This window comes from Nomascus leucogenys, chromosome 22a (assembly GCF_006542625.1).
Source record: "Nomascus leucogenys isolate Asia chromosome 22a, Asia_NLE_v1, whole genome shotgun sequence".
In the NCBI taxonomy this organism is placed as follows: Eukaryota; Metazoa; Chordata; class Mammalia; order Primates; family Hylobatidae; genus Nomascus; species Nomascus leucogenys.
In genome coordinates this window covers 4,476,219-4,491,351 of record NC_044402.1, presented here as the reverse complement: position 1 = coordinate 4,491,351, position 15,133 = coordinate 4,476,219, and positions in this window count along the sequence as shown.

Here is a 15,133-nt window from a genome sequence, read left to right as displayed (position 1 = left end):
AATGACATGGAGTTATGATCCGAGATCATCACCGAAAATGCAGAAGAAAAAAAATAAAGAGTTGGGAGTGATTAAAGAGAAGATCATGGATATGGACGACAGGCAGGGCATTCAAACAGAAGGAAAACAAATGTCCCTCAAGCAGACAACTCACTAAATGGAATAGAAGACATTAATCCAAGATATAATACAAGACATTTTTCCCGAAGTGAAGGAAAAAGTGGATATACCAATTGAAAGATTACTCATATACCAGGAAGGCTTCAGATATACCCTGGTTGTTACTAAGTACCAATCAATGTTAAAGAGTTCATTATTTAAGCATAAAACTAGAAAAAAAGCAAATAACTTACACGGTGGAAAAAATCTGTTAATCTCAGACATCACAGAATCATTCAGTGATAGAAGACAACAGAGCAATTTCTTACTTTGCCAAATTACCCTTCAAGAAGAAAACAAAAGACAAACATTCTCAAACATTAAAGAATTCAGTGATATAAAACCTACAAATCCTTCTCAAAGGAAACATTGAACCAAAAATCCAGCTAGGCAAAAGATGAGTAAAATTTTAAAAACTCTAGTATAGGTGAGCCTTGGTAAAGAGGTGTCAGTGGGCAATGCAGATGTTTGCAACTATAGCAGAAATGATACAATGGATAATTATGCTTTGCTGATGGTAAATATTATAAACTCCAGTGCAGCAGGCAGGGAGGTGCTCCTCTCAGACCCCCTTCAGGACCTAATGGGGGATCCGGCCTTTAGGATCCAGCTGTAAGGGGTTAGGCAACAGCCTCCAGCCATTAACTCTTAGCCTCTGAGCCAAAGTCATGCTCTTCTTGGGGTAGCCCCCAGCCAGTGACTGAGCAAGACAGTGATGGAGGGGCCTGGCCTGTTCCACCCAACATGGGTCTTCTCTGAGGGACAGTCTTTGCTCTGGAGCTTCTCACGGGACTGGCAGAGTTTCCTGGTCTGCATCAGAGGCTGATCGCTTTCCCTGCCCTTTTCTTTCACAAGTGTTACTCCCCAATAATCTTTGCACTTCCCTTTATTCTTGAAAAATCCAAGCCTGCATACATAGCAAAGCAAAAATAATATATGCAACAAAAATAGGTAGACTGAGAAAGGAGGAATGGAGTGGTGTAAGGAAGCCACTCACCTCATTTTCTACAGTGGGGAGTTAAGACATACTGCAAAAAATTAAAGCATAATGAGACCAGGAGCGGTGACTCACACCTGTAAATCCCAGCACTTTGGGAGGCTGAGGCAGGTGGATCACTTGAGGTCGGGAGTTCGAGACCAACCTGACCAACATGGAGAAACCCCGTCTCTACTAAAAGTACAAAAAATTAGCCAGGCATGGTGGCACATGCCTGTAATCCCAGCTACTTGGGAGGCTGAGGCAGGCAAATTGCTTCAATCCGGGAGGCAGAGGTTGTGGTGAGCTGAGATCGTGCCAGTGCACTCCAGCCTGGGCAACAAGAGTGAAACTCTGTCTCAAAAAAAAAAAAAAAATTAAAGCATAATGAAAAAAACAACCTACTGACTCAACTGCTTATTAATTTCTAACATCTTTTTTCTTAAGCTAAGCAGGATATTTACAGACTAATATCTCTTATGGTAAGGAAATTAAAGTCAGCTATTTCATCAGAATTTTCCTTCTTTTAAACTCAATTAATTAATTTTAATATTTTAATCATGTAAAATATAATTCTACTTAAAAATAATTTTACCTTATATATATATAATTTTAAATTGTACCATATGTGTATATATAGTAATCTATTCTATCTAGTCGTAGAAATTTGGCATGATGTTCATCAAACACTAACTCTGTTTCTGGGTAATGAGCAATTTGCTGGTTTCCTGTTTGTACTTCTCTATTTTGATTTAGTTTATATAACATTCATGCAAAACTTTTGTAAAACAATAAAGCCATTACTTTAAAAATAATAACTGTAACAACAATATATAGCTTACATTTAACAGAAGTTTACATGTATTAACTTTTTCATAACTCATAAACACGTGAGTTATTATCATTATAATATATTAAAATAAAGAAAATGAAGCAATTGTTTACATAGAATCTGTATAAAATATCACTAGACTAATTAGTTTAACAAGGTGCCGGCTGCATACAAATATACATTGCATTTCTGTACACCATCAGCAAACACTTGGAATCAATAAGAAATAAGTGACTATAAAAGGTGTCTACCTTTTATAATAGCAATCAAACCCAAAAGGTATCCAGAAATTGTTCTAATTAGAAATGCATAAGACCTTTATGCCTTAAAGTTTATTGAACTCTAGACTTATTGAACTCTGTTGAAATACATTTAAAAATACCTAAGTAAACGGAGAGATAGCCCGTGTTTATAAATATGAACATTCAATATTGTGAAGATGTCAATCTTCCCCCAAAGGGGGGTTATGATCTAATGACAATTTCAACTGGGTTATTTTGTGGAAATTGACAAGCTGCTCTAAAATGTATATGGAAAAGAAAATTGTCAAGAATGGATAAAGTACTCTTGAAGAATTAGTTAGAGATTTGTCCTAAAATAAAGGCTTATTCATAACGTAAGAGCAAATAAGGTACTGTGATATTGGTGCAGAGATAGACAAAACGACCACTGGAACAGAATAGAGGCACTAGAAAAAGACCAACACATATATGGAGCTTTGGGATATGACAGAGGTTGCTTTGCAGATTAGTGAGGAGGGGAGAACTGTACCTCCTATGCCATTTGTTAATGGTGCTGGTACAAACAGCTATCCATTTAAGAGAAAATGAAATTAGATTTCTATTTCAAGTCATAAACAAAAATCAACTCTAAATGGATTAAAAGACTGAAACATGAAAAAAAGTTAAAGAAAATATAAGGCAACGTATTTTTTATCTTAATGTAAGGAAAGATTTCTTAAGACACAAAAAATATTAAACATAAAACAAAAAATTAGGCCAGGTATAGTGGCTCATACCCGTAGTCCCAGCACTTTGGGAGGCTGAGGCAGGAGGATTGCTTGATGCCAGGAGTTTGGGACCAGTCTGAGCAACCTAGTAAGATCCCATCTCTACAAAAACTTTTTAAAAAATTAATGCAGTATGTTGGCACATCTGAGGTCCTAGCTACTTGGGAGGCTGAGGTGGGAGAATCACTCAAGCCCAGGAGTTCAAAGCTGCAGTGTTTTGTGATCATGCCACTGTACTCCATCCTGGGCAAGAGAATAAGACCCTATCTCCAAAAAACCCACAAATTAATAAACTTTAAATAATTATAATAGGCAATTTATGTTAATCAAAAGCCACCATAAAACAATGGAAAGAAAAGCCACAGACTAGGATTTAATGCTTGAAACACATATAAAGAACAAAGCACTAGTATCTAAAATTAAGGAACTCCTTCAAACCAATTAGAAAAAAATTATATTAAAAATGAGCAAAACACATAGTCATTTTACAGAAAAAGCACAAGTGCCAATACATTTATAAAAAGGGGCTCAATATTATCAGTAATCAGAAAAAAAATACAAAATAAGGTCATAATAATCAACTGTTTTACATTTCTTTGCAAAAATTAAAAAGTCTGACTGCATTAGGTGTTGGAGAAGATATAAACAAATACTTTTTTATGTTTTGAGACAGGATCTTGCTCTGTTGCTCAGGCTGGAGTGCAGTGACAAAGTCATGGCTCACTGCAGCCTTGACCTCCTGGGTTCAAGCAATACTCCTGCCTCAGCCTCCCAAAGTGCTGGGATTACAAGTATGAGCCACCATATCTGGCCCAACAGATACTCTTATACATTGCTAGTAGGAGTATGAATTGATACAAACACTTCGTTGAAACCAATTTGGCATTATTTTGTAAAGTTGAACACTTGCATACTTAACGACCCAAAAACCCCACTCCTAGGTATATATCTATAAAAGAAATGAACCCAAACACCCCTCACAATGGAATAGTATGCAACAATGAAGATAAATAAACTACAGCTACATGAAGCAACATAATATTGTTATAGAATTCAAAAGCAAGTAAAATTAAATAATACATCCTTAGGCATTGCCTTAGTCTGCTTAGTGTTGCTATAAAGGAATACCTAAAGCTGAGTAATTTATAAAGAAAAGAGGTTTGTTTGGCTCACACTCTTCTGGCTGAAAGACTGGGCACCCTGTGAGAGCCTCAGGCCACTTCCACTCACAGCAGAAGGCAGAGGGGAGCCGGTGTGTGCAGAGATCACATGGTAAGACAGGAAGCAAGAGACAGGGCAGGGGCCAGGCTCTTTTTAACAACCGAATATTGTAAGAACTAATAAAGTGAGAACTCACTCATTACTGTGTGGCAGTGTCAAGCCATTCATGAGGGATCTGTCCCTATGACCCAAAGACCTCCCATTAGGTCTCACCTCCAACACTGGGAATCAAACTTCAACATGAGGTTTGGAGGGGACCAACATCCCCATATGATAGCGGGCATAAAACTAAGACTGACATTTTTTTTTAAGTAAGGGTATATAAGAAATTGATAGAAATTAGTGATTATCTCAGAGGCCGGGAGCAAATAGGTGCAACTTATTGGTTTGTAGGTTGTTTCTCCCTCTGCTTTACAGTCTAAATATATGTCAAACATCATCTTTTGTATGATTCATGTATTCAAATCACAGAGAGGTTAAGTCATTGTTCAAGGCCATGGAGGCCATCAGAGAGAGAGCTGGGGACAAAGGCCCAGAGTCCTGTCTCACCTCCTGCACTGCATTCTCCCCTCCAACACTTTCTCACAATGTTTAATGAGCTCCCTAAAAAGAAAGGGCTGTGTAGTAGAAAGAAAGATCAAATTATGTCAATTCCAAATGTCTTCCACTTTAGTGATAGTAGGCCAAACCAGCAGAAGTAAAAGAGTAAAATGAACAGAGAAAATAAAAATGATTGTGGCTCAAGCCCCTGGAACGTGTTTGCAGACCTGGCGTCCGAGACTTCTCACTGGCAATGATGGGTAAAAAGTGCAAAGCTGTATGTAACCCAGCCTTTTGATTTTGGAAGGAAAAATCTCCATTTTTCTAAATATTTAGCCACCAACTCCTGAAGAGTCCTTTCAAAAGAACACTGTGAACATCAGCAGCCATGAACAAGAGCACATATCCCAGACCCCAGCAGGAGTGTTTAACGGGTAGGCTCAGCCTCTGTGAGGGGCCAGCAGAAACTTTGGAGAGACTGTGTCGAAATACATCTTCATTTTACTTAAGCCCTTACCTCTAGGACTGGAATTCAGTATCTGTAGCACTTAATTTCCTCATGTTGAAAGCACTTTTCATTTCCTTAAAAATCAACTCTTTGCTGAGTATCAAGTAACATATGTTTACTCTAGAAAATATGAAAAATACAGATAAATAATAGGAAAGAAGTATAAACCATATGCAATCCCAACCTATGAAAATAATAGCTGTATCAACTGGGTGCATTTCCTTCTAGTCTTTTTTTTTCTATGTACATGTACCTACGTATTGATATGTGTGTTTATATATATATTTTCCTACCTAACTGAGATCTTGTACACATAGTCATGAAGTACTTTTTGACTTAAAAACAACACAGCTCCCTCTCCTCAATTCATAGATAATGCTCTCTGCCTTTCTTTCCATAGCCTATGACCACATCAGCTATATCCTATGCTAGGATTAGGGTGGTAATGATTTCATTACAATCCTTTGTGACCTGCCCTGTTTCTTTAATTTTTCACAGTTCTTCAGATCAGAGACTCTCCTGAGCCGAATACAACCTGATGAGCTCTCTCAAGACTGGGTGGCGGGCACTTTAGGAAACAGTACAGCTGGGGGAAGGGAATTTGCAATAATAATCAGCAATGTGCATTTATATAGTGGTTTGAGCTATGTGATTCTTTTCCAGGGAGAAATATAGCTGTTATTCCTATGGACAAGGAAGGGCACGACAGTTAATCTACTGGCCTCTTGAGTTGTACTGCCAGAAATTAAATCCCCACCTTGAAATTCACTAAGCCTGAGTTTTCTCATCAATAAATTGGAGCTAATAAAAGTACCTGACTTCTGGGCCGGGCGCGGTGGCTCACGCTTGTAATCCCAGCACTTTGGGAGGCCGAGGCGGGCGGATCACGAGGTCAGGAGATCGAGACCACGGTGAAACCCCGTCTCTACTAAAAATACAAAAAATTAGCCGGGCGTGGTGGCAGGCGCCTGTAGTCCCAGCTACTCGGAGAGGCTGAGGCAGGAGAATGGCATGAACCCGGGAGGCGGAGCTTGCAGTGAGCCGAGATTGCGCCACTGCACTCCAGCCTGGGCGACAGAGCAAGACTCCGTCTCAAAAAAAAAAAAAAAAAAAAAAAAGTACCTGACTTCTATGGTCTGAATGTGTCTCACAAAATTATGCATTGGAAACTGAATTCCCAATGAAACAGTGTCAAAAAATGAGGCTTCTCTCTCTTTTTTTTGACGCAGTCTTGCTCTGTCGCCCAGGCTGGAGTGCAGTGATGGAGATGAGGCATTTTGAAAGGTGTTGGGCAGAGCCCTCATGAATGGATTAATGTCACCATGAAAGGGCTTGACACAGTGTTCCTCTCCTCCGGAGGTCTTAGCATTCAAGGTGCCATCTTGGAAGCAGAGAGCAGCCCTCACCAGTTGCTGGAAGCTAGGTCTTGGAATTCCCAGCCTCCAGAACTGTGAGATATCAATTTCTGTTGCTTGTAAATTACCCATTATCAGCTATGCTGTTACAGCATCACAAAGACACTAACTTATATGATTATGACGTGACAACTAAAAGATTTAGCACATATAAAGAAAGCATCTAGCTTAGTTCCTGGCATATAATGAGTATTAAGTAAATGTTACTATTAGTATTGTGGTTACTGTTGATAATGGTGGTGATGATGATAACAATGATGACAAATAAGTATTTTTAATCCACTCTGAGGATTAAAGGTATCATTTTTATACAATAAAATGGATTCATTTCAAGTCTCCAGATGATTGTATATACTTGAGTAACCAGGTACAGAATATTTCCGTCATTCCAAAAAGTTCCCATAGACCCATTTTCAACCAACTGCTTCTTCCCCTTGCAATGACAATCCCATTCAAACATTGTACATTGGATTTGTTGTTATACATTAGATCTGTCTTCGCAGCGATGCATACAAAGAATTCCATTTTATCCTAATTGTTGGCTTATTAGCTATATGTCTTTGTTTTGTATTTTAATGATTGAGCAAGGGTCCATAGCATACATCTTCACTTATTATATTATCACCTTCAAATAATACCATTTCACATATAAGAACTTTACTTCTATTTCTCCTAACTCAATCTTGATGCTATTTAATACACGTAATTTACACCTATCTTATAAACCCCAAACTTCATTGCTATAATTTGTTTTCAAACAGCCAACTATCTTTAAAGAGATTGAAATAATAAGAAACCATCTTCTATATTTACCCATGTAGTTCCATTTTTGGTCCTCTTCATTCCTTTGAGTTGATCCACATTTCCATCTGATATTATTTTCATTTTGCCTAAAGGACTTTCTTTAACATTTCCTGTAGTGTCAGTCACTAATAATAAATTATTTTGGATTTTTGTATGTCTGAAATCAACTTTATTGCCCCTTCACATTTGAAACATTTGAAAATCTCTGGGTGTAGAATGCTGGGTGGAGAGTATTTTCTTTTCAGTACTTTAAAGATGTTGCTCCACTGTCTCCTTACTTACATCATTTCCTGTGATAAATCTGCTGTCATCCTTATCTTTGTTCCTCCACACTGCCGCATAACACTTTCTTTATTGGTTTTGACCAACTTAATTATGATTAATTATTGACGTATTTTTCTATCATATTTCTTCTCCTTGGGGTTCATTGAGATTCCTGGATCTGGAAGTTGACAGTTTTCATAGAAACTGGGAAATCTGGGGTTATTATTTCTTGAAACGTCTTTGCTGTCTCCCTTACTCTCCCCATTTTCAAGGATTCCAGTTACACTTGTATTAGGCCACTTGAAGTTTTTCTACAAATCAGTGATGCTTTGGGGTTGTTTTTAAGTTCTTTTCTTCTCTGTGTGTTTCATTTTGGATAGTTTCTATCGCTATGGTCTTCAAGTTCCTTAATCTTTTTTTCTGTAATGTCTGACTTTCTGTTAATCAAATCCATTGTATTTTTCATCTCACATTGTAGTCTTCATGTCTATATACACTACATATCTTCCATGTCTCCACTTAATTTTGTTAACATATGGAATACAGTTATAATAACCATTTTAATGCCCTTGTCTGCTAAATCTAACAACTTTGCCAGTTCTTGACTAATTTTGATTGATTGTTTATTCTCCTCATGATGGGTCATGTTTTTCTGCTTCTTTGCATGTCTGGTAATCTGTGATCAGATGCCAGACATTGTGAATTTTACCTTGTTGGGTGCAGAAGTATTTTTATTTATTTCTATAAATATCCTTGAACTTTCTTGGCATAATTTGAGGTTGACATTAAGTTACTTGGAAACAGTCGATCCTTTCAGGTCTTGTTTTTATGATTTATTAGGTGGGTCTGGAACAGTGCTCAGCCTAAGTCTAATTATTCCCCACCACTGAAGCAAGACTTTTCTGAGAATTCTACCAGCGGCCCATGAGTTATGAGTTTTTCCAGTCTGGTTGGTGGAAGGAGGCATTATTCCTGGCCCTGTACGCGTGCCTTTTGGGTGTTTTCTCCCAACTTCAGGTAATTTCCTCACATGCATATGCTCATCAGTGTTCCGCTGAATACTACAGAGGGAACTTTTGCAGTTCTCTGGAGTTCATCCTGTGTACTTACCTCCTTCCCACTGTCTGCACTGCAAATTCTAGATACCTTGGTTTCCCCAGACTCTCAGCTCCTTGTCCTCAACTTAGCAAGCCAGCCAGGCTCTGTCTGGGTCCTCCTTCCTTGTGCTGCAGCCTGGAAACTTTGTCAAGGCAGTAAGTAAGCTGGGGAAATCCTAGGGCTCACTCAATCATTTCCCATTTCTTGGGAACCTATGTCCTTTGTTGCCTGATATCCAGGGACTTAAGAACTATTGTTTCATATCTTTGTCTGGTGTTTACTTTTTAATTTTTGCATCGTTTCAGGCAGGGGAGTAAATAGAGCCCCTGGGACCCTATCTTGTGTGGAAGCAGCAATATCAGAAGAAATATTTTTAGCCCCTTGGGCTTAAAGGTATACTTTTTTTAGAAAATGCATTTTTAATTAATTTGAAAATTTATAATTGACACATAATAATTATATGTATTTATGGGGTACAATGTAATGTAGGCCTATTTTAAGTCTCCAGAAAAGTTTTTCTAATATTAATAAGATTTTTGACTTCATAGTACTGAATTTTAAAAATTCTTTATACATTCTAGGTACAAGATTTTGTAAGTTATGTATGATGAACATTTTCTTCCATTCTTTGTCTTGGCTTATAATATTCTTAATAGTATATTCTGAAGAGTAAGTTTATGATTTTGATTAATTCCAAATTAATTTTCTAAATGTTAGGATTTGTGTATCTGTGTCTTATCCAAGAAATCGTTGCCTACTTCAGGGTCACAAGATTTTTCCAATGTTTTCTTCCACAAATTTTATTCTTTCAGATTTTAGGTATAGGTCTATACCTTGCTTGAAGTTAGCTTTTTTTTTAATATGGCCTGAGACAAGAGTCAAGTTTTACATTTTTCCATATGGATATACAGCTGTTTCAGCAACACTTGCTGCATCTTAAGTCCCCTACTGAACCTTACTACTTTTGTCAAAACTCAATTGACCACATATGCCTGGTCGATTTCTAGACCCCTTTATTCTGTTCCACTAATCTATATGTTTAACCTTATGCCAACAGTACATTATCTTTTTTTTGTTACTTTAATTTTATTTTACTTTTAGTTCTAGGATATACACGCAGAATGTGCAGGTTTGTTACATAGGTATACATGTTCCCTGGTGGTTTGCTGCACTTATCAATCCACCACCTAGGTTTTACACCCCGCATGCATTAGATATTTGTCCTAATGCTCTTCCTCCCCTTCCCCTCCACCCACAAACAGGCCTCGGTGTGTGATGTTCCCCTCCCTGTGTCCATGTGTTCTTATTGTTCAACTCCCACTTATGGGTGATAACATGCGGTGTTTGGTTATTGTTCCTGTGTTAGTTTGCTGAGGATGATGGCTTCCAGCTTCATCCACGTCCCTGCGAAAGACAAGATCTCATTCTTTTTTGTGGCTGCATAGTATTCCATGGTATATATGTATGACATTTTCTTTATCCAGTATATCATTGATTGGGTATTTGGGTTGGTTCCATGTCCTTGCTATTGTAAATAGTGCTGCAATAAACATATGTGTGCATGTGTCTTTATAGTAGAATGATTTATACTCCTTTGTGTTTATACCCAGCAATGGGATTGCTGGGTCAAATGGTATTTCTGATTCTAGATCCTTGAGGAATTGCCACACTGTCTTTCACGATGGTTGAACTAACTTACATTCCCACCAACAGTGTAAAGGTGTTCCTATTTCTCTACAGCCTCGCCAGCATCTATTGTTTCTTGACTTTTTAATAATCAACATTCTGCCATTCTGACTGGAATGAGATGGTATCTCGTGGTTTTGATTTGCATTTCTCTAATGATCAGTGATGTTGAGCTTTTTTTCATGTTTCTTGGCCACATAAGTGTCTTCTTTTAAGAAGTGTCTGTTCACATCCTTTGCCCACTTTTTGATGGGGTTGTTTTTTCTTGTAAATTTGTTTAACTTCCTTGTAGATTGTGGATATTTGACCTTTGTTAGATGGTAGATTGCAAAAAGTTGCTCCCATTCTCTAGGTTGCCTGTTCACTCTGATGCTAGTCTCTTTTGCTGTGCAGAAGCTCTTTAGTTTAATTAGATCCCATTTGTCAAATTTGGCTTTGTTGCAATTGCTTTGGTATTTTCATCATGAAGTTTTTGTCCATGCCTATGTCCTGAATGGTATTGTCTATGTTTTCTTCTAGGGCTTTTATGGTTTTGGTTTTGGGTTTTACATTTCAGCCTTTTTTTTTTTTTTTTTTTTTTGAGACGGAGTCTCACTCCGTTGCCCAGGCTGGAGTGCAATGGCACAACCTTGGCTCACTGCAACCTCCACCTCCCAGGTTTGAGCGATTCTCCTGCCTCAGCCTCCTGAGTAGCTGGGATTACAGGCACCTACCATCATGCCCGGTTAATTTTTTTGTATTTTTGTAGAGACGTGGTTTCACCATGTTAGCCAGGCTGGTCTTGAACTCCTGACCTCAGGTGATCTGCCCACCTCGGCCTCCCAAAGTGCTGAGATTACAGGCATAAGCCACTGCACCTGGCCACATTTAAGTCTTTAATCCATCTTGAGTTAATTTTTGTATAAAGTTTTGGGGGAAAGTGCGTTAATACTAAATCAGTTTCAATAATGAATGTATATGGCATAAGGAAGCAGTCTAGTTTCGGTTTTCTGCATATGGCTAGCCAAACACTACATTATCTTGATTACAGAAGTCTACATTATCTTGCTACGGAAGCTTTATAGTAAGTCTTGAAGTCGGGTAGTCTAAGTTCTCCAACACTGTTATACTTATTTAAAATTGCTTTGACTATTCTACGTCCTTTGCAACCCCATATAAGTTTTAGAAACAATTATTCATTTCTACTAAAAAGCAATTATGTTGGGGGCTTTACTGTGATTGCACAGAATTTATAAATTAACTGGATGATAATGAACATCTTTACATCATTGAGTCTTCCAATACATAAACATGGTATATCTCTTTATTTAGGTCTACATTAGTTTCACTGAAGTGTATTGTTTTTAGTGTCCTTGAATATTTTGGTGAATTTATGCTTAATTATTCCAAGTATTTCTTATCTACTATAAATAAAAAAGCATACAGAAATGTACATTTCCTAAAATGCTGCTAAACTCACTTATTAGTTCTAGTAACCTTTTAAATTAGGTTTTTTAGGATTTTCTTCAGTCATCTGTGAATAAAGACAGTTTTATTTCATCTGTTCAAATCTGTATGCTTTTCATTTCTTCTGATTACCTTACTAAACCGGCTATGACTGCCAATAAAATGTTGAATAAAATTGGTGAGAGTGGACCCCTTTGCCTTGATTCTCATTTTAAGAGGAAAATATTCAGTCTTTTACTATTAAGTATCAGGTTAGCTATAGGATCTTCAGAGATGCTCTTAATCAAATTGAGAAAATTCCCCACTGTTTCAGTTTACTATGAGCTTTTACCATGAATGGGTATTACATTTTGTCAAATACCTTTTCTGAAACTATTGAGATAATCATACGGTGTTTTTTCTTTCATTCTGTGAATAATGAATTACATCAATATTTTGTAATGTTAAACCAGCCTTACATTTCTGGGGTAATCCTACTTGATCATAGTATTCTTTTGATATATTGCCAGATTTAATTTGATAATATTTTGTTAAGGATTTTTTGCTTCTGAGTTCATAAGAGTTATTGGTCTTTAGCTTTATTTTCCAATAAAGACATCATCTGGGCCTGGTATTGAACTCATACTGAGTCAGGAAATCTTTCCATCCTACTCTTTTTAAAATGAGTTAGACAATGAGTTAGAAAATCTTTGCATCCTACTCTATTTTTCTCAAAGATCTTATGTAGGATTGCTATTAATTATGACCTAAATATTTGCTGTAATTCACCCATGAGGTAATCTGCATTATAATTTTTATGGGAAATTGTGTTATTACAAATTTAATTTCAATAATGAATATAGAGCTATTGAGTTGTTTTATTTCTTCTTAAATTAGTTTTGATCATGTGCATTTTTTTTCTTTTAGTTTAAGCTCAGGGCTACATTTGCAGGATGTGTAGATTTGGTACACAGGTAAACATGTGTCATGAGGGTTTGTTGTACCAATTATTTCATCACCCATTTGCATCTTTCAGGAAATATGTGCATGTCATGTAGGTTGAAGAACTTATGGCCTGAATTTGTTTATTGCATTGCCTTGTGAACCTTTCAATGGCTGTAAAAAGCTTAGTGATATCCCTTTCTTTCAGTCCCAATATTAGTAATTTGTGCCTTCTCTCTTCTTATCACTCTAGCTAAAAGTTTATCAATTGTGTTGAGCTTTTTAAGGAATCAGGTTTTGATTGTATTGATTTTCATGACTGTTTTTCTGATTTCTATTTCATCTATTTCTCCTTCCACCTTCATTATTTTCTTCTTCTTAGTTACTTTGGCTTAAATTTGCTCTTTTTCCCTCTAGCATAAAGTGATAATTGATTTAGGATCTTTATTCTATTCTACTATAAACATTAAAAGCGATCAATTTTTCCCAATCAATGTTTTAGCTGCATTTCACCCATTGTTTACATTTCCACTATGTTCAAATGTTTTGTAATTGCTCCATGATTCCTTTTTTGTCCCACAGGTTGTTAGAAGTGTAGATTGTGTTTAAAATTCTGGCATTTAGAGGTTTTGCAAATTTTTTTCTGTGTCGATTTCTATTTTAATTCCATTTTGGTCAGAAAATGTATCCTGCATGTTTTCTTTCCTTTGTTATTTAATAAGGTTTGCTTTATGACCCAGCAGTCTATCTTGGTGAATGTTCTGTTTACCTATAGAATATGTTCTACAGTTTTTGGATAGAGTTTTCCATAATTGTTAATTAGGTCGAGTTGGTTTAGCACATTGTTCAAGTCTTGTCTATCCCTACTAATTTTCTATATACTCTTATCAGTTCCTGAAAGAGGAATGTTGAAATTTCCAACTATAGTTGTGGATCTGTCTATTTCTCTTTCCAATATTTTTAGGTTTTCTTCATTTTGAAGCTGTTATTAGGTGTGCACACATTTGAGATCATTGTGAATTCTTAATTAATTAACACTATTATCATTATAAAATATCTTTCTGTATGCCTGGTAATCTTCCTTGTTCTGCTGTCTACTTTGAATGATACTAACCATAGTCATTCCGGCTTTCTTATGATTAAGTATTTGCATGGTATCCATTTTTACATCCTTTTATTTTTAACACTGTGTCTTTATACCTAACATAGGTTTGTTATGAACAGAACATACATAGGTAACTTTTTTAAAAAGTTCAGTCTGATGATATCTGCCTTTTAATTAGAGTGTTCGCACCATTTCTATTTAATATACATATCAATTACTTTCTTGCTATGTAGGTTCTATATATCCAATTTGTTCTTTGTTCTTTTTCTTCTGTCTTTTGATTAGCTGTATTTAACATTCCATTTTATCTGTGTTATTGATTTATGAACTACACTTCTTTGTTTTATTATTTTAGAGGGGCGCTCTATAATCTGCAATATGCAATTTACCTTGACACAATCGCCTTTAAATAACATTATACCATGTGACATACAACTTAAGAACCCTATAACAGTACAGTTGACCCTTGAACAACATGGGTTTGAGCTGTGTGGATCCACTTATATGCAGATTTCTTTTCAACCAACCTCAGATAGAAAATACCGCATTCACGGGATAGGCCAACTATGGGACATGAGTGTGTGTGGATTTCGGTGTCTTCAGGGGTTCTGGGACCAATGCCCCGTGTATGCGGAGGGACAACTATATTTTTATTTCCCACTCTCTTGTCCTTTGTGTTTTGCTATCATAAATTTTATTCCTACATAGGCAATAAGCTCCACAACTCATTGTTTGTTTTAGACAATTATCTATAAAGAAAGTTTAAAACTAAAAATCATATCTTCTCAAATATTTAACATTTCCATAATTTTTCATTACTTTGTATAGACCCAAGTTTCCATCTAGTGTCATATTTTTTTTTTTGCTAGAAGAACTTCTTTAAACATCTATATTTTTTTTTACTTTTTTATTTTTATTTATTTTTATAGATGGAGTCTGGCTCTTATACCCAGACTGGAGTGCAGTGGCACGACCATAGCTCACTGCAGCCTCAAACTCCTGAGCTCAAATGATCCTCCCACCTTGGCCTCTTGAGTGGCTATGACTACAGGTGTGCACCACCACACCTGGATAATTTCCTATTTTTATTTTTTTAGAGATGAGTTCTCACTATGTCGCTCAGCCTGGTCTCACACTCTTGGCCTCAGG